At 42.3% G+C, this 20278-nt stretch overlaps 1 protein-coding gene across 1 annotated transcript in view; it reads right to left on the bottom strand.

The window, feature by feature from the left end:
- Nucleotides 1-18481, bottom strand: part of LOC145359954 (D(2) dopamine receptor A-like) — a 159388-nt gene extending 140907 nt beyond the window's left edge. The window contains exon 1 of the mRNA XM_080214842.1: nt 18204-18481. The gene's annotated coding sequence lies outside the window, so the exon portion shown is untranslated. The remainder of the gene's footprint in view (nt 1-18203) is intronic.
- Nucleotides 18482-20278: the final 1797 nt, after the last annotated feature.

Here is a 20278-nt window from a genome sequence, read left to right as displayed (position 1 = left end):
TGCCTTTTTTCTTATCTCTCTTTCTATAAGTTGCTCCTTAAAATCTACGATTTGGTTGAAGGTCTAGATATGTGTGTCCAATCCTATTAAGGATCTTGGTATATTTACCACATTTAAATGCAGGGCTTTTTTTTGCTGTTGTAGATCATAGGGTCCTCTACTCATTTATCAGTCATTTTCCTTCCCCACTTCAGGACATCTACTCACCCTGTGACACTCTTTGGACTACATTACACTTGAAGTGAGCATCCTTCTCAGTGAAGTCAAGGACTATCCATGGATGGAGGAAAGTTAGCAGACTGAGCACCCTAGGTATTCTTGCATATGTCTTCAGCTGGTCTTACAGTGAACGAGTGCCATCGACTGCAGATGTGCAAAACCACTGCAGTTGTAGGTGCTCTTCAATATAAAGCAGCCAATCTCTGGAAAGCCAACAGTTTTGCAAGTTGGTATGTTTTATGATTTTCGCAAGCTGTCATTGTGTCTCCAGTAATAACTTGAAATAGCAGAGCCAGGCTCCATCCCTCTGAACAATGAGAATGGTAGCTTTGATTGACAGGAAGAAAACTAAATGAGGGGCGTCTAGTTGAGGTTAGGAGCACATAGCAGTGGGGATGTAATACGAGGGATAATACTGACAGCCTAGAGGTTAGGCTGGTAGGAACGGCACTGCGTCTTTATTGTGGCTTAAGAAGGAAGTGATCTGAATGTGGGGAAGGTAAATGATGGATAAATGGATGGAGGATCCCATAACTTAATGATTAGTTGAACCATTTGGAACAGATCCTTGCTGCATTAAATGCTGGAATGGACTCCTGGGAGGCAGGGCAGAAGGGCAGGAATAGATGGAAGTTAGTCATCATTCCCTTATGTCTATGCAGTGACCTTTGAGGAGGGTATGTGAAGAGGTAGCTGGGGATAAAGCATGGTTGTGACACCTTCTCCTTTAGAGGAGCAACTTGCTGTTGCTTCTTGCTTACACACAGAAGATGACCAGTCAAAAAAGTTATATCAAACCATCAGGTACTCACATATCCTAGCAAGGAGTCATACCTTCAGGAATAGTAGAGGTTACAGCAGATAAAAAGAATGGGATCCCTAACTGCATTAATACAGAGATCCAAGGTGATGCTACATTTGGGCGTTGCATTGTGGAGAGAATTGGTTTTACAATGGAGAATGTGACATTTAAACGGATATCTCATGAAAGAAAGCATTCTATGCCTCACAAACAGTCTGCCAAGGTGGTGCATGCAATTCTTTTCTGATTCCTAACTTTTACTGTTTATTTGTCGTTGGTTATGGATGAATATTCTGGTGAGTCTTTGAAGAGATAAAGTTATGGGATGAGCAGCAGACTAGGATGATTCACAAAGTCAGCTGTGTACTTGCTGCTGATTGCAGTGGTCTCCAAGGTTTCCGAAGCAAGGGATGAAGAGGGTAGCCGCGTCTCCAAGAACCTATTCTTGCATTCTTTCATCCTTCCAATAATCCAGACACGATGCATTTCCATGCAACAAAGGCATCTCGACAGCAGCTTGGGAAGCAGACGCTCACTTCTATGGTGCTGTTGTGTTGGCCAAAGCCAACTTGCTTGTTAATGAGGTGCGAGTCCATGGTATTCATGAGGACAATGGGATTATGTGTAACGAGCTGTCTGGATGCAATTTGAGGAAACTGCATTACTCTCCCATTCTGTTGACTGTCCATTGATAAAAGAGTAGGATTACTTGTCTCAGGGACTAATACACTGGTTACTGTTTAAGACACCTGTGAAGAGTTATGCACAATTCCATGTTTTTCGCATTTAAGACACACAGCTAACGTTGAGCATGTACTTTTCTGCAAACTACTTTTTGGTTCAATATTTGGTTATGTCAAAGTGTTTTCAAACCTGGATTCAATTCAGAAAACAAGATGAACGTCTCCTGTTGTATTAATGCCCCAAGAGACCTATGTGAGTTTAAGCAGCCTTGATTCATTTCCCTGCAGCCGTATACAGCGAGCACAAATAGATAGCACAAAACTATCATTGTGTTAGATATTAAATTATATTAATCTGTTCACCTTGTTTCGAAAGGTCACAAGAACAGAAAATGAAGGAATTCATAATGACACACATGAGATTCTAGGCTGTGGGTTGAATTAAGCAGACTCAGGAAACTCAGACTTGGCTCTGCCTTAATAGTCCACCTGGACAGGGTAAGGGTCTTCTGAAATAAACAAAATACTGCAGATGCTGGAATCTGAAACCAACAGAGAATGCTGGAAAAACTTAGCAGGTCTGGCAGCATCTGTGGAGAGAGAAACAGAGTTAACATTTTGAGTCTGTTTGACTCTCCATCAGAACTAAGAGAAAGAGAAAATTTTGTTCGGAATTATACCATAGCCGGAAGAGACTGCAACAGAAGTATAGCAATCACAAGAGCAAGATGTGGATGACTGGGGGGCAGTTAGGGGGAAGCAATGATTTTGCATTGAGACGATATGTTCTTGGGACCTGCATTCAGATCCTGCCACAGTAGATGGTAGAATTTGAATTCAATGGAAAATCAAAATCTTGAATTAAGAATCTACTAAGACTATGAAAACATCGTCGATTGTCAGAAAAACCCATCTGGTTCACCAATGTCCTTCAGGGAAGGAAATCTGCTGTCCTTACCCGGTCTGGCCTACATGTGATTCCAGAGCCACAGCAATGTGGTTGACTCTCAACTGCCCTCCAAGGGCTAATAAGGATGGGCAATAAATGCTGACTGAACAGCAACGTCCATGTCCCACGAATGAATAAAAAATTAAATAAATGTATGGAATATTAGAAAATGGGTTGAGATGGAGGAAAAAGGTCAGTCTAAAGTTGTTGAACTCAATACTGAGTGCTGAGAGTTGTAACACGTCAAACTGGAAGTGCTGATTCCGATGTCCCAAAAATTTTTCAAACATTCTCTGTTTGTTTAAGCGTCTCCTGGGCCATTTTCCTTTCAAAACAATCATCCAAATCTCTTTTTTTTCAGTCTAAATCTGAAACAAATTGGTTACCATAGCCACAAAATTAACGCAACTAGAAATTGTAGCCTTTACTGCCCTTCCCTTTTTGCTTTACCTTTCTCTCTCCTTTACCAAAAATATTGTAGTTAGCTCTCCTTTGCTTCCTTCCTTCTCTTACTTTCCAAATAATTAATGGTGCTGACTGTTTCTCCATTTTGCAACCTCAGTGCGCTGAAATCAAAGCTCATCCTGATTTTATTCTCATATTCATCCCTTCCCCAGGTTTCAAAATTATGAATCTGCTCACCGTTTATCCATTTTCTCTTCCTCTGAAAATCTACAGGCCTTAAACCTTGACTTTGCCTGAAGACTACTTCATGACGTATCTCAACTCACCTCCCTGTCTTTTTTACAGTGAGTCATAGTTATGTTAATAGATTAGATAAACTGGCCAGCCCATGATTCAGAGACAGGAGTTTAAATCCCCCACCATGGTAGCTGGAAAATTGAAATTCATTTAAGTAAATCTAGAAGAAAAATCCCGAGTGCAGTTTTCCCAGTCCACTTTGTTGCTTGAATAATGTAATAGGCCAGGAAATGCCAATGGATGGCAAAGAACTGGAGTCACAACTTGCACCGGGGAACAGCGCTATTGGGATCAAAGGTCATTCAGATGCCCCAGTCGGTTGGGGGCATGAATGGGTGCCTGTTGGGTAGTGTCAGCGTTGCACTGCCAGCCTGGCACAGTGACACTGCCCAGTGGGCACTAGAGAATGCCAGTGAGGTTGGGCTTGAGGGGCAGGGCCAGATGGGGCAAAGCCAGATTGGGGGATGGGGGTAGATAGGAAGAGGTGGAATGTGGGGTGGAGAATTCTGCATGGGAGACAGTGGGGACTGATGGTGAGACTGTCTATGGAGCCCGGTCTGGCCAACAGGAGGCCGGCCATTGTGGGGGGGTGGGATTTGAGTCTGGCGATTGGCAGGGACTACGGCTAGTGATTTCGGGGGGAATTGGGACCAACCATCAGTGGGGGTCAGGGCCAGCAATGGGGGTGGGGGTGGGGGAATGGCAATTGGGGGGTGGACATAGCCAGTGACCTGGGTGGGGGGGGTGGAGTTTTGGAGCTGGCAATATTGGGGGGGGGTTGGGGGCTGGCGATGGGGGTACATTGCGGTTGATGATCAGTATACTGGGAGATCTGCACATGTGCACTGCTCACCTCAGCAGTCCAATGTTGATCTCTTGGCTGGGATTAGGCCCTGCCCTACCCTGTCCCCCTCGCCACACCCACTAGTGTAAAGCCCCTGACAGCCTCTGTGCTACACAGAGTGCCGGAAATTCATTAAATAAAGATTGCCTAAAAAAAATGGGCGGGAAAATCTCCTGTTTTCCACCCGTCGGGCATTTTATTTTTTTCAGAAAATCACATCCTAATAATGGTGACCATGAAACTGATAGATTCTCCGATCTGATTCACCAATTGTCCTTTAGGGAAGGAAATCTGGTGTTGTTATGTTATAACTCCTGACACACAGCAACGTGGCTGGCTCTTCACTGCCCTCTGAGATTAAGTAGCAAGTTACCCAGATGTATTCAAGAGGGCAGCTCACCTTCACCTTCAATTAAGGATGGGCAATAAATGCTACCCTTGCCGCTGACCCTCTCACACCACAACTGACTAAAAACAAAATGGTTGTGTGGGTTAATAAAAGCAACGAGCGCTCAAAAAGCCCAGCCAGTCTGGCAGCATCTGTGGAGACAGAATTACAGTTAACCGCTGGAATTTTACCAGCACACCCATCCCAGACTCAGGGCGGGCGTGGCTCGCAGAACGGTATTGTCTATTGGCCTTGGGTGGGATCTTATGAACCTCAGACGGAAGACGAGGTAAAATTCCAGCAAATATTTCAAGTTCATTATGATGTATTAAAACCATGTTGCATTCAAAATGTTAAGTCTATTTCTCTCTCCACAGCTGGAGCAGGAACTGTTAGCTGTTGAAGCATTTCAGATCTCCAGTGCCTGCAGCATTGTTCCTTTATAAAGGCTGTCTCTGCCTCGGCCAATCATATTAATAAAAAGCTCTGCCGTTAGGAGTACAGATGGGGTGAATAGGAAGCAGCTGTTCCCCTGGGTGGAGGCGTCAGTCTCGGGGGGGGGGCATTGTTTAGGGGCGAGGGGCAGGAGATTCAGAGTGGATTTGAGAAAGCATTTTTTCATTCACAGGGTGGTAGTAATCTGGAATGCACTGCCTGGGAAGGTAGTGAAGGCTGGAAACCTTGCCACCTTTAAAAAAACATTTGGATGGACACTTGAAACCAAAATATAAAGGATATGGGGCAAGTTTTGGAAAATGGGATTGTTTTATTCATTCATGGAACACGGGTGCTGCTGGCTAGCCAGCATTTATTGCCCATCCCTAGTTGCTCTTGGAGGCAGTTGAGAGTCAACCACATTGCTGTGGCCCTGGAGTCATATGTAGGCCAGACCGGGTAAGGACAGCAGATTTCCTTCCCTAAAGGACATTAGTGAACCAGATGGGTTTTTTTGACAATCAATAATGATTTTGTGGCCATCAGTAGATTCTTAATTCCAGATTTTTTTAATAAATTCAAATTCCACCATTTGCCATGGTGGGATTTGAGCCCAGGTTACCAAAACATGAGCTAAGTTTCTGGATTAATACACTAGCAATAATACCACTAGGCAGTCACCTCCCCTTCAAAAATTACTGCAACTGTAGTGGCAGTTTTCGATGCAGAATCAATGAGCCGAAGGATCTTTTCTGTAGGGTGGAGTATTACCAACGTGCCCTGCCCTATCAATAGGCGGAGAAAGCCGGTAAAATCCCACAAGAGCTGAGAAATCAGGATTACATCCTGGTTCTTGGCTGTCACAATTTTTATGAGAGCCGGATTTCCGGCGAGGTCAGCCTCCCTAAAACCATTGTCGATCGTCAGAAAAACCCATCTGGTTCACTCATGTCCTCTAGCGAAGGAAATCTGATATCATTACCCGGTCTGGTCTACATGTGGTTCTCAATTACCCTTCAAGGGCAATTTGTGAGAAGAAATGTGGCCAGCCAGCAACGTCTGTGACCCACAAATGAATAAAAAATAACTACATATAAAGAAATTAAGGTGCATCAAACTTCTTCCAATTATTTAATTCTTTAAGCCCTGCATGAATCTGCAGAGGAAGTTTAAGATTCTCACTGGGTAAAATCAATAACTGCATCATTTCAGATCTATTATACATTTTGAGATATTCTTGATATTTAGCATAATAGAGCAGAGTCTGCAATAAGATAGAGTCATAGAAGTTTACAGCATGGAAACAGGCCCTTCGGCCCAACTTGTCCATGCCACCCTTTTTTTTCAAACCCCGACTAATCCCAATTGCCCACATTTGGGCAATATCCCTCCATACCCATCTTACCCATGTAACTTTCTAAATGCTTTTTAGAAGACAAAGTTGTACCCAGCTCTGGCAGCTTGTTCCACTCTCTGTGTGAAAAAATTGCCCCTCTGGACACTTTTGCATCTCTCCCCATTCACCTTAAACCTATTCGTTCTAGTTTTAGACTCCCCTACCATTGGGAAAAGATTTTGACTATCTAGCTGGTCTGTCCTCATTATTTTATAGACCTCTATAAGATCACCCCTCAGCTTCCTATGATCCAGAGAAAAAAGTCCCAGTCTATTCAGCCTCTCCTTGTAACTCAATCCATCAAGTCCCAATAGCATCCTAGCAATTCTTTTCTGCACCCTTTTTAGTTTCTAATAATATCCTTTCTATAATAGGGTGACCAGAATTGCACACAATATTCCAAGTGTAGCCTTACCAATGTCTTGTACAACTTCAACAAGACATTCCAACTCCTGTATTCAATGTTCTGACCGATGATACCAAGCGTGCTGAATGCCTTCTTTACCACTCTGTCCACCTGTGACTCCACTTTCAAGGAGCTATAAACATGTACCCTTAGATCTCTTTGTTCTGTAATTCTCACCAACACCCTACCATTAACTGAGTAAGTCTGCCAAAATGCATCATCTCACATTTGTCTAAATTAAACTCCATCTGCCATTTGTCAGCCTACTGGCCCAATTGATCAAGACCCCATTGCAATTGGAGATAACTTTCTTCAGTGTCTACTATGCCGCCAATCTTAGTGTCATCTGCAAACTTGCTAACCATGCCTCCTATATTCTCATCCAAATCATTAATATAAATGACAAGTAATAGTGGACGCAGCGCTGATCCCTGAGGCACACTGATGGTCACAGGCCTTCAGTTTGAAAAATAACTCTCTGCAACCACCCTCTGGCTTCTGTCAAGAAGCCAATTTTGTATCAATTTAGATACTCACCCTGGATCCTGTGAGATTTAACCTTATGCAACAACCTACCATGCGGTACCTTGTCAAAGGCCTTGCTAAAGTCTACGTAGACAACATCAACTGCATTGTCCTCATTTACCTTCTTGGTTATGCCTTAAAAAAACTCAATCAAATTTGTGAGACATGATTTTCCACTCACAAAGCCATGCTGACTGTCCCTAATCAATCCTTGTGTCTCTAAATGCCTGTAGATCCTGTCTCTCAAAATACCTTCCAATAATTTATCCACCACAGATGTGAGGGTCACTGGCCTGAAGTTCCCAGGCTTTTCCCTGCAGCCCTTTTTAAACAAAGATGATCGGGGAAGCATCCTTGAGGACTTCATGATCTTAGCATGCAGAGTCCGATAAATATCCTGCGCTAGAGTATGCTTCACCTTGCAATGCCTCTCTGTCTTACAATGGAAAACATAGCCAAACCTGAAGCAGCCTCACCCCAATGGTAGTGCTCCCATCTTTGAACCAACAGGTCAAGAGTTTGATTCTCACCCCCCAGCATCTTTATTTACTTGACACAACTAAGGCTTACATTACCGCTGCAATGAAGTTACTGTGAAATTCCTCTAGTCGCCGCACTCTGGCACCTGTTCAGATCAATGCACCTAACCAGCACATCTTTCAGAATGTGGGAGGAAACCAGAGCACCCGGAGGAAACTCATGCAGACACAGGGAGAATGTGCAAACTCCACACAGTCACCAACCCAAGCCGGGAATCAAACACAGGTTCCTGACACTGTGAGGTTGCAGTGCCGCTCCAACTGTGTACAACTTAAAGGCTGATGCTCAAGACCAGGGCTGAGAGAGTACTATTCAGTTGCCTCCAGATGGAAAATTAAACTAATTCCTTTTTTGTCTCTCAGATATTTAAAAGACCTCGTGGCAGTGTTCCATGAAGAGCAGGGAGCTCTAATTGGTGTTCTGGCCAATACTGATCCCTCAACCAATGTCACAAACAAGCAAGATTGTTTGTCATTGCTATCCTTGGGACCCTGCTGTGTGCAAATTGGTTACACTATAATAGTAACTATACTTCTAATTTTTTATTGACTGTAAAGTACACTGAAAGTAATAAAAGGTGCTACATCAATGCAAATCCTTCTTTCATCCTCCAGTTCTTATTGGTAAGGTCCCACTCCAGTCAACCTGCCTTGCAGGTCACAATGTAGCCAATATCTCATCCAAGTTGTGGTTTTTTAATTCATTCGTGGGATGTGAGCATCACTGGATAGACCAGCATTTATTGCCCATCCCTAATTGCCTTTGTGTGTCAAAAACAAAATACATCAGAGTGTTTTGGGAGTAATATGGTAATATACCATGCCTCAGGCAATACAGCACAAAATTGAAATCTTCAATACAAAACTATTTCCTAAATCATTTTAATGTCTCATCTTTCATTCATTCCGAATCTATGCGAGGTATATTTGTGAATATTGAGTATAAATTATACACAAGTTCTGTAATTCACTACTGTTCTGTTCCAATAATTCACTTTTTGCATCCACATTTGTTGTAAATTTGAATTTAATTCTTAAGCATTGTTTAAAAAATAAACTTCAAACACAAATACGTTTTGGGACCATGTGCTCTTTACGAATAAAGCCTGGGAGGAACATAAAACCTTGTGCCATTCCAATTTCCACAGACAGTTCAAATTCAGTAATGTAATGCTTTAAGGTCCTGCTCTTTGTAATCCGCAGGGAATCAAAATATTTCCCACATGAGTCACTTAATACAATGCGAATGCAACATTTTATGTCAGCCACAACATACAATGTTCATGACCTTAGTACAATAGGATGGTTAATTGCCTGTCTGCTAGTTTGTTCAGTTGTTGGGCTTCATTCTTGGAATCTCACACTCAATCAGTGGTGCACATAGATAGTAATTTATTTCCCTGTCAACTTAAGTACATTTTCAAAAGCTCATAGTTTAAATTGAGGAGGTAAAAATTAGAACCCTGGTATTAACTACTTATAAAGATATGATGTGGAGATGTCAGTGTTGTACTGCGGTGGGCACAGTAAGACATCTCACAATACCAGGTTAAAATCCAACAGGTTTATTTGATGGCACAGGTTTTTGAAGCGCTGCTCCTTCATCAGATGAGTGGGTGAGTCACTCACCTGATGAAGGAACAGCGCTCCGAAAGCTCGTGCTACCAAATAAACCTGTTGAACTTTAACCTGGTGTTGTGAGATTTCTTACTATAACATAAAGCAAAAAGCAGGGAAACGTGATAAGCCTGTAGTTGATATAATTTTTTTTTGGAACTGTAGAAAGGTTACAGTGCAGAAAGAGTTGATTAAGCACACTGGGGTAAATCTTACTGTCCCGCTCTCCACGGGAATCAGAATGGGTGAGGGGATGGAACGTGGAAAGGTCTGTTGAACTCGGGCGGGACTTTCTGGTTTAAGGGTGAGTACAAGCAGAAAATTCCACCCAATGTGTCTTCGCTGGCCAAAATAAAGTAAAAATAAACTATCCTCTTGTTTTAATCTAATTTTCTGGCACCTGCTCCATTGTCTTGCAGTTTGCAGCTCTTCAGAGGCAGGTCCAGGAATCTTTTAAATGAGTTGAGCTCATTTATCATTTCATCTGTTCACTCACAAGATGTTAATTGGGCACCACTGGCAAGGCCAGCATTTACTGTCCAGCTCTTAATTGCCCTGGAGGGTCAGGTAGCTCAGTTGGCTAGATGCTAGACTAAAGGGATCAAGGTGTATGGAAGCAAAGTGGGACTGGGATACTGAAAGTGCATGATGAACTGTGATCATGTTGAATGGTGGTGCAGGCTTGAAGGGCTGAATGGCCTACTCCTACACCAATTTTCTATGTTCCTATGCCTTGAGTGTGATGCATAATGATGCCCACAGCATGAGTTCAACCCCAGTATCACCCGTGATAGTTCATGGAAGTCCTTCTCTTTCCCTTACCCCATGCTTGATGTGAAGCGTTGTCCCTCAAACTGTATAACCAAATTGTCTCCTTCTACAGGAGAGAGATATCTCTGGTCCTTCTGAACTATGGCTTATTACCAATTGCCCTTGAAAAGGTGACTTTTTAAAATACATTTGGGGGACATGGGCGTCGCTGGCTGGCCAGCATTTATTGCCCATCCCTAGTTGCCCTTGGAGGGCAGTTGAGAATCAACCACATTGCTGTGGCCCGGCAGTCACAGGTAAGCCAGACCAGGTAAGGAAGACAGATTTCCTTCCCTACAGGACATTAATGAAAGAGATGGCCTTTTCCAACAATCAACAATGACTTCATGACCATCTTAGTTCCAGATTTTTTTTTATTGAATTCAACTTCCACCATCTTCCGTGGCAGAATTCGAACTCGGGTCCCTGGAACATTTGATGGTGATCATGAGCTTGCCAGACTTTCCTGAGAGTAGTTAAGAACTAACTGCATTGCTGTGGGTCTGGAGACCCATGTAGGCCAGACAAGGCAAGACAGCATATTTTACTTCCTGAAAGAATGTTGTGAACAAGATGGGTTTTGCGGTAATCCTGTAGTATCATGATCATCATTACTCAATTAACTGAATTAACTTTTCCAGCTACCATGTTGGGATTGAACTGAAGACTCTGCATCATTAGCCCAGGCCTCCGGGTTACTGGAGCAGTAATATAACCATTCTGCAACTGTACATTGACTACATCTCTCAATTTCATACAAGACAGTTCTATTAAAGAATGTAAGAAAAATATACCTCAACGGAAAGAGGAAATCACCAAGGCTGAAACCTTGCTCCATTCCCACTCTCCCCAATCTGCTATGCTTACCCTACTTTTCCCAGCCCCACTAAAACACCATATCTAATTAATATTTTCTTTACAAAACAATGTTTAAATAAATAACCTGCATCTGAAGCAGACTGAGTAAAGAGAAAGGGAGGTATCTATATAGAGGTAAACAATGCTATTAATGTTCAAATACAAAACATAAATCTGTATATAAATCACGAGTATATAAGTTACACTTTTTTCATAGAATCATTGAATTCCTACAGTGTAGAAGGAGGCCATTCAGTCCATCGCATCTGCACCAACCACAATCCCACCCAGGCCCTATTCCTGCAGCTCCACATATTTACAGCACTAATTTCCTGACACTAAGGGTCAATTAGCATGGCCAATCAACCTAATCTGCACATCTTTAGACTGTGGGAGGGAACAGGAGCATGCAGAAGAGACCCATGCAGACCTGGGGAGAATGTGCAAATGCCACACAGACAGTGACCCAAGGCCGGAATTGAACCTGGGTCCCTAGTGTTGTGAGCAGCAGTACTAACTATTGTGCCACCATGCCACCCTGTAACAGCTGTGCCACTGTGCCGCCCCCTAACTACTGTGCCACTTGTTACCTTCTGAATAAACTCCCTATGAAGTGCATTGTTTTATAAGGTTAGCACAGCGGTTAGCACTGCTGCCTCACAACGCCAGGAACCTGGGTTCAATTCCACCCTCAGGTGACTGTCTGTGGGGAGTTTGCACATTCTCCCCATGTCTGCTTTGGTTTCCTCCCACAGTCCAAAGATGTGCGGGTTAGGTTGATTGGCCATAGTAAAATGCTCCTCCATGTCAGCGGGAGTAGGAGGGTAATTAAGTGGGGTTGTGGGGATAGAGCCTGAGTGGGATTGTGGGTGGTGCAGGCTCGATGGGCCTAATGGCCTCTTTCTGCACAGTAGGGATTCTTTGATAAGCCATACCCCTGTAGTTGGTGCTCATAAAATGTACATGACGTTGCAGTCATTGAGGAATAGAGGTATACAGCATGGAAACAGGCCCTTCGGCCCCACTTGTCCATGCTGCTCTTTTTTTAAAAGATAGTCCCAATTGTCCACATTTGGCCCATATCCCTCTATACCCATCTACCTGATCTGTGCATAAGATTTGATGGTAGTACTAATACTAGACTGGACAGCATTAATATTGCAGCCCACATGATGACCGATAGAAACTGTTGCCACTATCTTTGTCCTTATTTAAATTGATTGCAGAAATCCACTCTCCACGCCTCCCTCAGTACTTTCTGGTCTTCTCAGCAGGTTGAGGGCAGCTGTGAGCAAAACCCGAGATCCAAAGGCGCATATTTTCAGCAATGGAAATGCAGAAATTTGTCTCCAAACACAGATCCAGTATACACAAAGCAAATTTGGAGCACAGGAAGCTCTGTCAGTCCAAAGCAGCTTTCACTGCAAACAGTTCCAAGATCAATTTGAGCAATAATTTCCCTTACCCTATTGATCTGCTAGAATTTTCAAGCATTTTAAAAATATATATTTTTTCCCAGGATGTGGATAAAGTTGGCAGTTGTTGCACAGCCTTAATTGCCTCAGAGCAGTAAGAGTCAACATTGCTGTATGTTACTGGCATCACGGGTAGCCCAGACCTGATCGAGCGAACAGAATTCCTTCCCTGAAGGGCACTCATGAACCAGTTGGGGCTTTACAATAAACTGCGGTTATTTTTCAGTGTAGTTTTATCTCGAGTTAGCCCAAAAATTACCATACTTACTCTCTGCTGAGATTTGAACTCTCAACCTCTATCACTAGTCTATTCCCATAACCATTTGACTATTGCATTCATCTCAATGGTTGTCTCCAAAATGGACCAACTGGTGATTAACTCTTGATGTTGTTTGTGGGATATTGCAATGCATAAGATACTGCCTTTGCATTTGTACCAAGAGACACTCTGATTATTCAGTGTATGTGGAGCGGTTTGAGGTGTTTTATTGAAGGAGGCAGTTTTGCAAGTTGTAAAACTGGTTAATAAAACATTCAGGATCCTGGACTTAACAAATAGGGGAATTGAGTACAAAAGCAAGGAAGATATGTTAAAATTGGATCAAATACGCCGTCTGGTGTCTTGTATCATCCTGGCCACCACATTTTAGAAAGAAAAGATTCAGGAGAGTGGTTTCAGGGATGAGGAACTTTAGTGATCTTCTTCTTAGAGAAAGTTGAGAGGAGGTATTCAACATCATCTGGGATCTGGGCACAATAGATAGGGAGAAGCTGTCCCCATTGGTGGAAGGATTGAGGATCCGAGGGCACAGATTTAAAATGATTGGCAAAAGAAGCAAGGGTGGCACAAGGAAAAGTCATTTTGTGCAGCAAGCGGTTGGGATCTGGAATTCACTGCCTGAGAATGTGATGGAGGCAGATTTAATCAAGGCTTTCCAAAGGGAATTGTGTCATTATCTGAACAGGAAACATTTGGAAGGCTACAGGGAAAAGGTGGTCAAGTGGGACTAGGTGAATTGCTGTTGCAGAAAACTGGCACAGACACAACGGGCTGAATGGCCTCCTTCTGTGTTGTAACTATTCTGATTCTGTGCTTCTTAGAAATGAGATAAGGTGCCATTTAAATGCAAGTCTTTCTTTTAAACATGTTATCACAAGAGAATCGCTGGCTTGTCTTATATTATTATGCATAAAAAGTTGACAAGGCAATCAGTTCTTCACTATACTTTAAATATGCAGAGCTTCATTATTGCCTGGCCAACTGAAGCAATCTATTCTAATGTTATGCTTCCAGCTGATTGTGTGACAAGGCATTACACTAGTTATTGGGGTTACCCCATTAAAGAAACTGTATGGGACATGCCTTTCCTTGTGTTTCACTGTGAAGCAACAAGAAAAGACAGTCCGACAGATCAAATTCTGAAGCGCTTGACTCCTGATTAGAATGTTCCAGTTTCCAGCCCTGAGGCTGCTTCAGATGGCTGAGCCTCATCTGCTTTGAGCTTGGTTACTCGATGTAATGCCATTTGGAACTGTGGCATTGCATCTTAGAAAGTACAGGGAGTGGAGAGGGAATGACTGACAGCCTGTCTAGATGTTACAGAAATGCATCCCCCACATAAGAATCTGGACTACAAGGTTGAATTATCTGTGTTTTGGGAAGGTCACTTTAGTGATGAGAATTGTCTAAAGGCTGGATTGAAAACTGGAAGGAAATAGATTGCTGTATTCTAAAGCTCCCTGTGTTAATTTGCTATTGATACATATTTGCTGAAGAAACTGTTTTGTCTGCTGAAGATTATGTATGATACAATAGGCTTTCTTTATTATGCAGAGCATGCACACAGTGCAACACTTTCACATGGGTGCAAACAATATTAAATTAGAAACTTAATTCTGCATTTATTTAATTAGAGATAGGTGCCACACAATCCGTATTTTAAACCACACATCAATCTTTAAATCATACACCACTTATACTATTGCTATTTAGTTACAGGCAAAAAATAACTGGAGTGAGCTTCATGTTTATATTTCCTTCCTATATTTAGAAAACATCAAAGTGTACATGAATATGTGACTCATATACTGCATCTTATATTTATCCCTCAGGATGAACACGAGATTCACTTCTATTACCATTTGTTTAACATCACAGCATCTCAGTCATGGAAAGATGCAGAGTGATCGAAATCCAATAAACATCTATATACCTGCATACAGAGGCAGGATACCATAATATCTAGTGTAAATGTCACAGTTGCATATGTTACACATCCCTGTTTAATGGGTGAACTTGAATCACTTTATGTATCAACAGGATTTCTGTATTATAAAGAATAACTGAACATGAACTTGACTGATCCATAGCCACCAACAGTACATAGTTGGAGAGGTCATAGAACCATAGAACCCTACAGTGAAGAAAGAGGCCCTTCGGCCCATCAAGTCTGCACTGAACACAATCCCACCCAGGCCCTACCCCCATATCGCTACATATTATACCCACTAATCCCTCTAACCTACGCATCCCTGTACACTAAGGGCCAATTTCTTAGCATGGCCAATCAACCTAACCCGCACATCTTTGGACTGTGGGAGGGAACCAGAGCACCTGGAGGAAACCCACACAGACATGAGGAGAATGTGCAAACTCCACAGACAGTGACCTGAGTCGGGAATCGAACCCAGGACCCTGGAGCTGTGAAGCAGCAGTGCTAACCACTGTGTTACAGTGCTGCCCATCATATCTATAGCTGACTCATTATCTTACACTGCGCAACCTAAGATTTGGATGCATAGTTAGTGCAACATCTACCTAACAGTAAGAACATCAAACATGTAAATATGATTCAGTGTGACAATTAATATATTGAGCAGAACAGATATGTGAAATGATTGTCCAACTCTAAAGTTCAAAGGGTCTTCAGAAATCATTGGACCTTTGAATGTTTCATATATTAGAACCCCTGGATTGCCCTTTTGTTTGGCTGTCGTTTTGTCTTTTTCTTTCACTCTATCTCGCTTCACTCTTCAATGTATGATTTTCCAACAAATTTTAGTTGAAATTTAAATTTAATTGAATTCAATCTTTGAACAGCCGCAATAAATGGATTCAAAATCGCATTGCTCATATGTTGATAGAGAAAAAAAATTAAACTCAGCCAGAGCGATGTAACTCGCAGATAAAAGATGACTGAACAAGGAATAACTAACAATAGATGCTCTATCAGAACAATTGATCTTCTGAAGCGACTTTTCCCTAATCCTACATAACACAGTGAAACATTCCACGAATAATCAATTCCCAAACTGGCAAGGAATTCAGACATCAGTTCTCAATATCTACTTGCTCTGCTAGATCTGTCATCAATAATGTAGTGAAACAAAGACACTGAACTGAAGCTGGAAGTCAGACAGTGTGACTGAAACACACTGCTGCTAATATTCTTATCCAGTTCCAAGGAACAGAACTCCCAATTGTCTGCTTAAGGGACAGGTGCAGTTGAAATGTAACATTCTGTGACAACATTACAGAAGATTTCCATGATGTAATTCATTTGGAGGATGTGCCAGAGTCAAGTAATTTATTTATACAACACAACACAATTTGATGCAGATGAACACACATCTCTAATTGTAAGCCATACTATAAGCCACTCAGAACATTATTTAAAATTAGAATCCATTTAATCTATTACAGATGAATACTGCAAGCCCACTTAAATATCGTACAACTTGAAACAATATTTCATTAGTATTTATCTTATTGAACGTTGTTCAATGCCAGATCTTTTTTAAATGAAAAGTTCCATGAATTAATAATTAATCCATCAGTTCTGGATATTACAACAGCCTCTCCTCCCAAGTCCTGGTCTTTATATCTATGTGCACCATCTGAATATGATGATTTTAATTAAATATGCACTTTTATCTGTGAATGCCTGAAGGAGGGCTTTCATTATGTGAAAACTCCTCCCTCACCAATGGTCCACTGAGCACCCAGTGTTGTCATTAACATTGGGGATCTGGACTCCATCCACCTCACTGGGAGAAAAATCAATGCTCACAAGACATAGATCAGCTCATTGACATCATAAGGTGGGGTCCATTAAAGCTGGTCTGCACCCTAACAATAGAATCTAATCTCCAGTCAATGTTGTCTCTGTGGTGAGTGCCGCTGTACCTGTGCTATATAGTGTATACTGTTCGTACACCACACAGCCCCCAGTTAGAACTCTTCCTTGTTAAGAAAGTAAATGTGGAAACCTAAAGATGTAAAACGTGTTATTAAAAACAAAGCAATCATCAATTCAACATTTCCGCATCTTAGCATTATCACCAGTAAAAAGGCTGTCAAACATACCGATATAAACATCCCACTGTACAAAAAAGCAATGGCTGGCGAGATAACACTCCGCGGAAGCTTTGTTAGCAAGTTCTTGTAGATCTAGATACACCTGTGTCTGTTTGTAAACACATTTTATAGAACTAAATACAAAAATAATGGTGAAGTAACTTAGTGATTATTTTGCCGAGAGCTGGTTTACATATCTATCTACAACACGCTGTAGCAATTTTAGATATTGATATATTTCTCATTTATGAGACGTGTCTATGTGTGTGACAATTGTAGATATACTCATACATGTATGTGTAGCCTTGACTGGTTTCAGTTTGACCATATGTCCATGAACATAATGTGAGACAGAGAAGCGGTCCTGCTCCTCTTTGACTTCGCTACTTCAGTGCATGTGGAACGGTATTGGTTTAAAAGCAGAATGTAAATAGTTGACTTTCAGTCTGTTTTAAGGACTGCACTTTCATCTTATCAGAAGACATGGGAGCACATGTAGGTCACTCGGCCCATCGAATTGCAACTAACAACATGAATTACAGAGAGGGATACAAAGTGCAAATTTGATCCTTTTCAGCTTCGGAAAGCTAGAATTCTCTCACTTTGTCCTCAGTCTTCAGACGGCAGACCTAGGCTTAAGTGCAAAAGGGTTGACGGTCCTACAAGGACTTTTTTCCCCTGAGAGATTCTTTCGGATGTGATCTGCTTAATCTGCTTGCTCCCGCACGGGATTCTCATTTTCGAAGTAAGTGAAAAGCTGAGCCATCATTAAAACAAATAACGTCGAAATTAACAGCATTATTCAACCGGAACAGTATCCTTTGCAAGCAGCAACTAGGAAGACTGTCATTGAACAGTGAGGTTGCTTAGAACAAGTACCGTGCTCAAAACTGGGATACAATATCTGATCCTTTATCAATTCTTATGGGACGCATTTCGACTAAAATACAGCTTAAAATCCCAGTTGCTCTGTCAATAGATTTGAAAGTATATTCTTTTAGAAGTTATACCACAGCAAATACTTTGATTAAACCTCGTTATATCCTAGTTTGACACAACCACTCTTTGCCAACAAATAAAGTTTGTTTAATCTATGTAGTTAATTGGTTTACATGCGTTCCCCCCACCCATCCCCGCACAAACACACAAACAGGGCGTGGACACAGTTTGATCCTTCCAGCGAGGATCTGAGTCTTACCTTATCGAGCCATAAAGTGTCCAAATTCAGTTCCAAATTGGCTACAAAAGTCCTCCTTGCCTGCTGATAAGATCCAACCACAAATGAGAACAAAGTAAAAGAGGATCAAAGAAAGCAAAGAGGGGAAATGTGTGTTGGGGTGGTGGTATCCTTTCCAGGAAGTCTACAGCTCAGAGGGAAAGGTGGGGGAGAGCCTTCCCCATGGATGGACCACCGTGGCTGCTCCGTCCCTCTGTCTGCAAAGGTGCTGGATGGAGTGAGGATTTCAGCACCAGCACCCGTGGACAGCTCCCAGTATCTGTGCTTCGTGCGCAGGTGGAGCTGCCGTGACGGGCATAAGCAATCCCAGGCTGAGAGAGACTGGGAGGGAGGGAGGGAGAGAGAGAGAGTGCCTTGGATAAGACCGGGACAACAGCTTCTCAAAAAATAAAAGGGAGAATTAGGAATGTTTTGCAGCCAAGCCCCCGCGCACACAGACCTGTGTGAAGGGGGAAAATCTGGCACTCTGTACAATGGATCCACATTCTGCTTTGAGCGCTGTCAGCTTTACAAAAAACATATCTTGTGAAAGGAGTCTGCTTTTGTCTCTCTCTCTCTCTCACACACACACACAAGCTTTCTGCCCACCCAGAACCATTGCGTGTAATAGTTTCACTGACTGCAGTTTGCAATTGCATGTTAACCTGATACTAACATATACGTTACATTTCATTGTTGCTATCCTGCGCCCATTCTTCTGGTCACCTGTGCTAATATCTCCTCATCTGACTCTTGTCAAATTTAGTTTGATGACCACTCCTCACCGCTTTGGGATGTTTTGTTACTTGAAGGGCGCGATATAAATGCAAGTTCTTGTTATTTCTACCCATGAGTAGTGCCAATACTTTTGATGGGGTCAAAGCACTTCAGCCAAGCCTTCACACCTTACACCTGTTTTGAAGGTTTTAAACAGAGGCATCTTCTCATGTTTCAAATCAACATCTTTTCTGTCCATACCCGTGAACTGATTCCTGTTGAAAGCAGTATCTTGGAAACAAAAATGGCAAAATAACCTCGCCGAATTTTAACCGCCTTGTTTCTGTCTGTTGCATTGGTAACGTCCTATAGAGGATAGCTGCTCATGTTATTATGAAGGGAGTTAAGTGGTAAACTGTTTAGGGTGAGGGGAGTGAATCAGTATTTTAACACAAATCTCTAGCAGGAATGTGTTCTCTTGGCACATTCAACGTCCCTATTTTGGATGGAATGTAGCAATCCCGTTCAACCAGGTACCTGGTGAGCGCAACTATACAATAATCAGGGACATAGATCAGATAGATAGTCAATATCTTTCCCCAAAGGAAGGGGAGTGTAAAACTAGAAGGCATAGGTTTAAGGAGAGAATGGAGATATGCGAAAGGGTCCAGAGGGCTTTTTTTCACACAGAGGGTGGTGAGTGTCTGGAACGAGCTGCCAGAGGTAGTAGTGGAGGTGGGTACAACTTTGTCTTTTAAAAGGCATTTAGACAGTTACGTGGGTAAGATGGGTATAGAGGGATATGACCCAAACGTGGGCAACTGGGATTAGCTTATTTGTTTAAAAAAAAGGTGGCATGGACAAGTTGGGTGGAAGGGCCTGTTCCCATGCTGTAGACCTTTATGACTTTATAACTGATTTTACAAATTCAAGAGATTGGGGTGGCACGGCAGCACAGTGGTTAGCACTGTTGCCTCACAGCGCCAGGGGCCTGAGTTTGATTCCCGGCTTGGGTCACTGTCTGTGCAGAGTCTGCACATTCTCCCTGTGCCTGCATGGGTTTCCTCCCGTTTCCTCCCACAATCTGAAAGATGTGCTGGTTAGGCGCTTTGACCTGAACAGGTGCCGGAGTGTGGCAACTAGTGGAATTTCACAGGAACTTCATTGCAATGTTAATGTAAGCCTTACATGTGGCTAATAAATAAACTTTACTTCTATTTTGACTCAATCCCTTCCTAAATTGGATGTCAGTCTTTGGTCCCATAACCACTGAGGCCAATTCTATAGGAATCCATCTTAGAATGCATAAAAGTATTCAGTTAATATTCCTTTATTCTGAG

This window comes from Carcharhinus amblyrhynchos, chromosome 29 (assembly GCF_965287045.1).
Source record: "Carcharhinus amblyrhynchos chromosome 29, sCarAmb.v2.hapA, whole genome shotgun sequence".
NCBI classification, from domain to species: Eukaryota; Metazoa; Chordata; class Chondrichthyes; order Carcharhiniformes; family Carcharhinidae; genus Carcharhinus; species Carcharhinus amblyrhynchos.
Note: the sequence above shows the minus strand (reverse complement) of the source record. Positions and strands in the feature narration are given on the sequence as shown.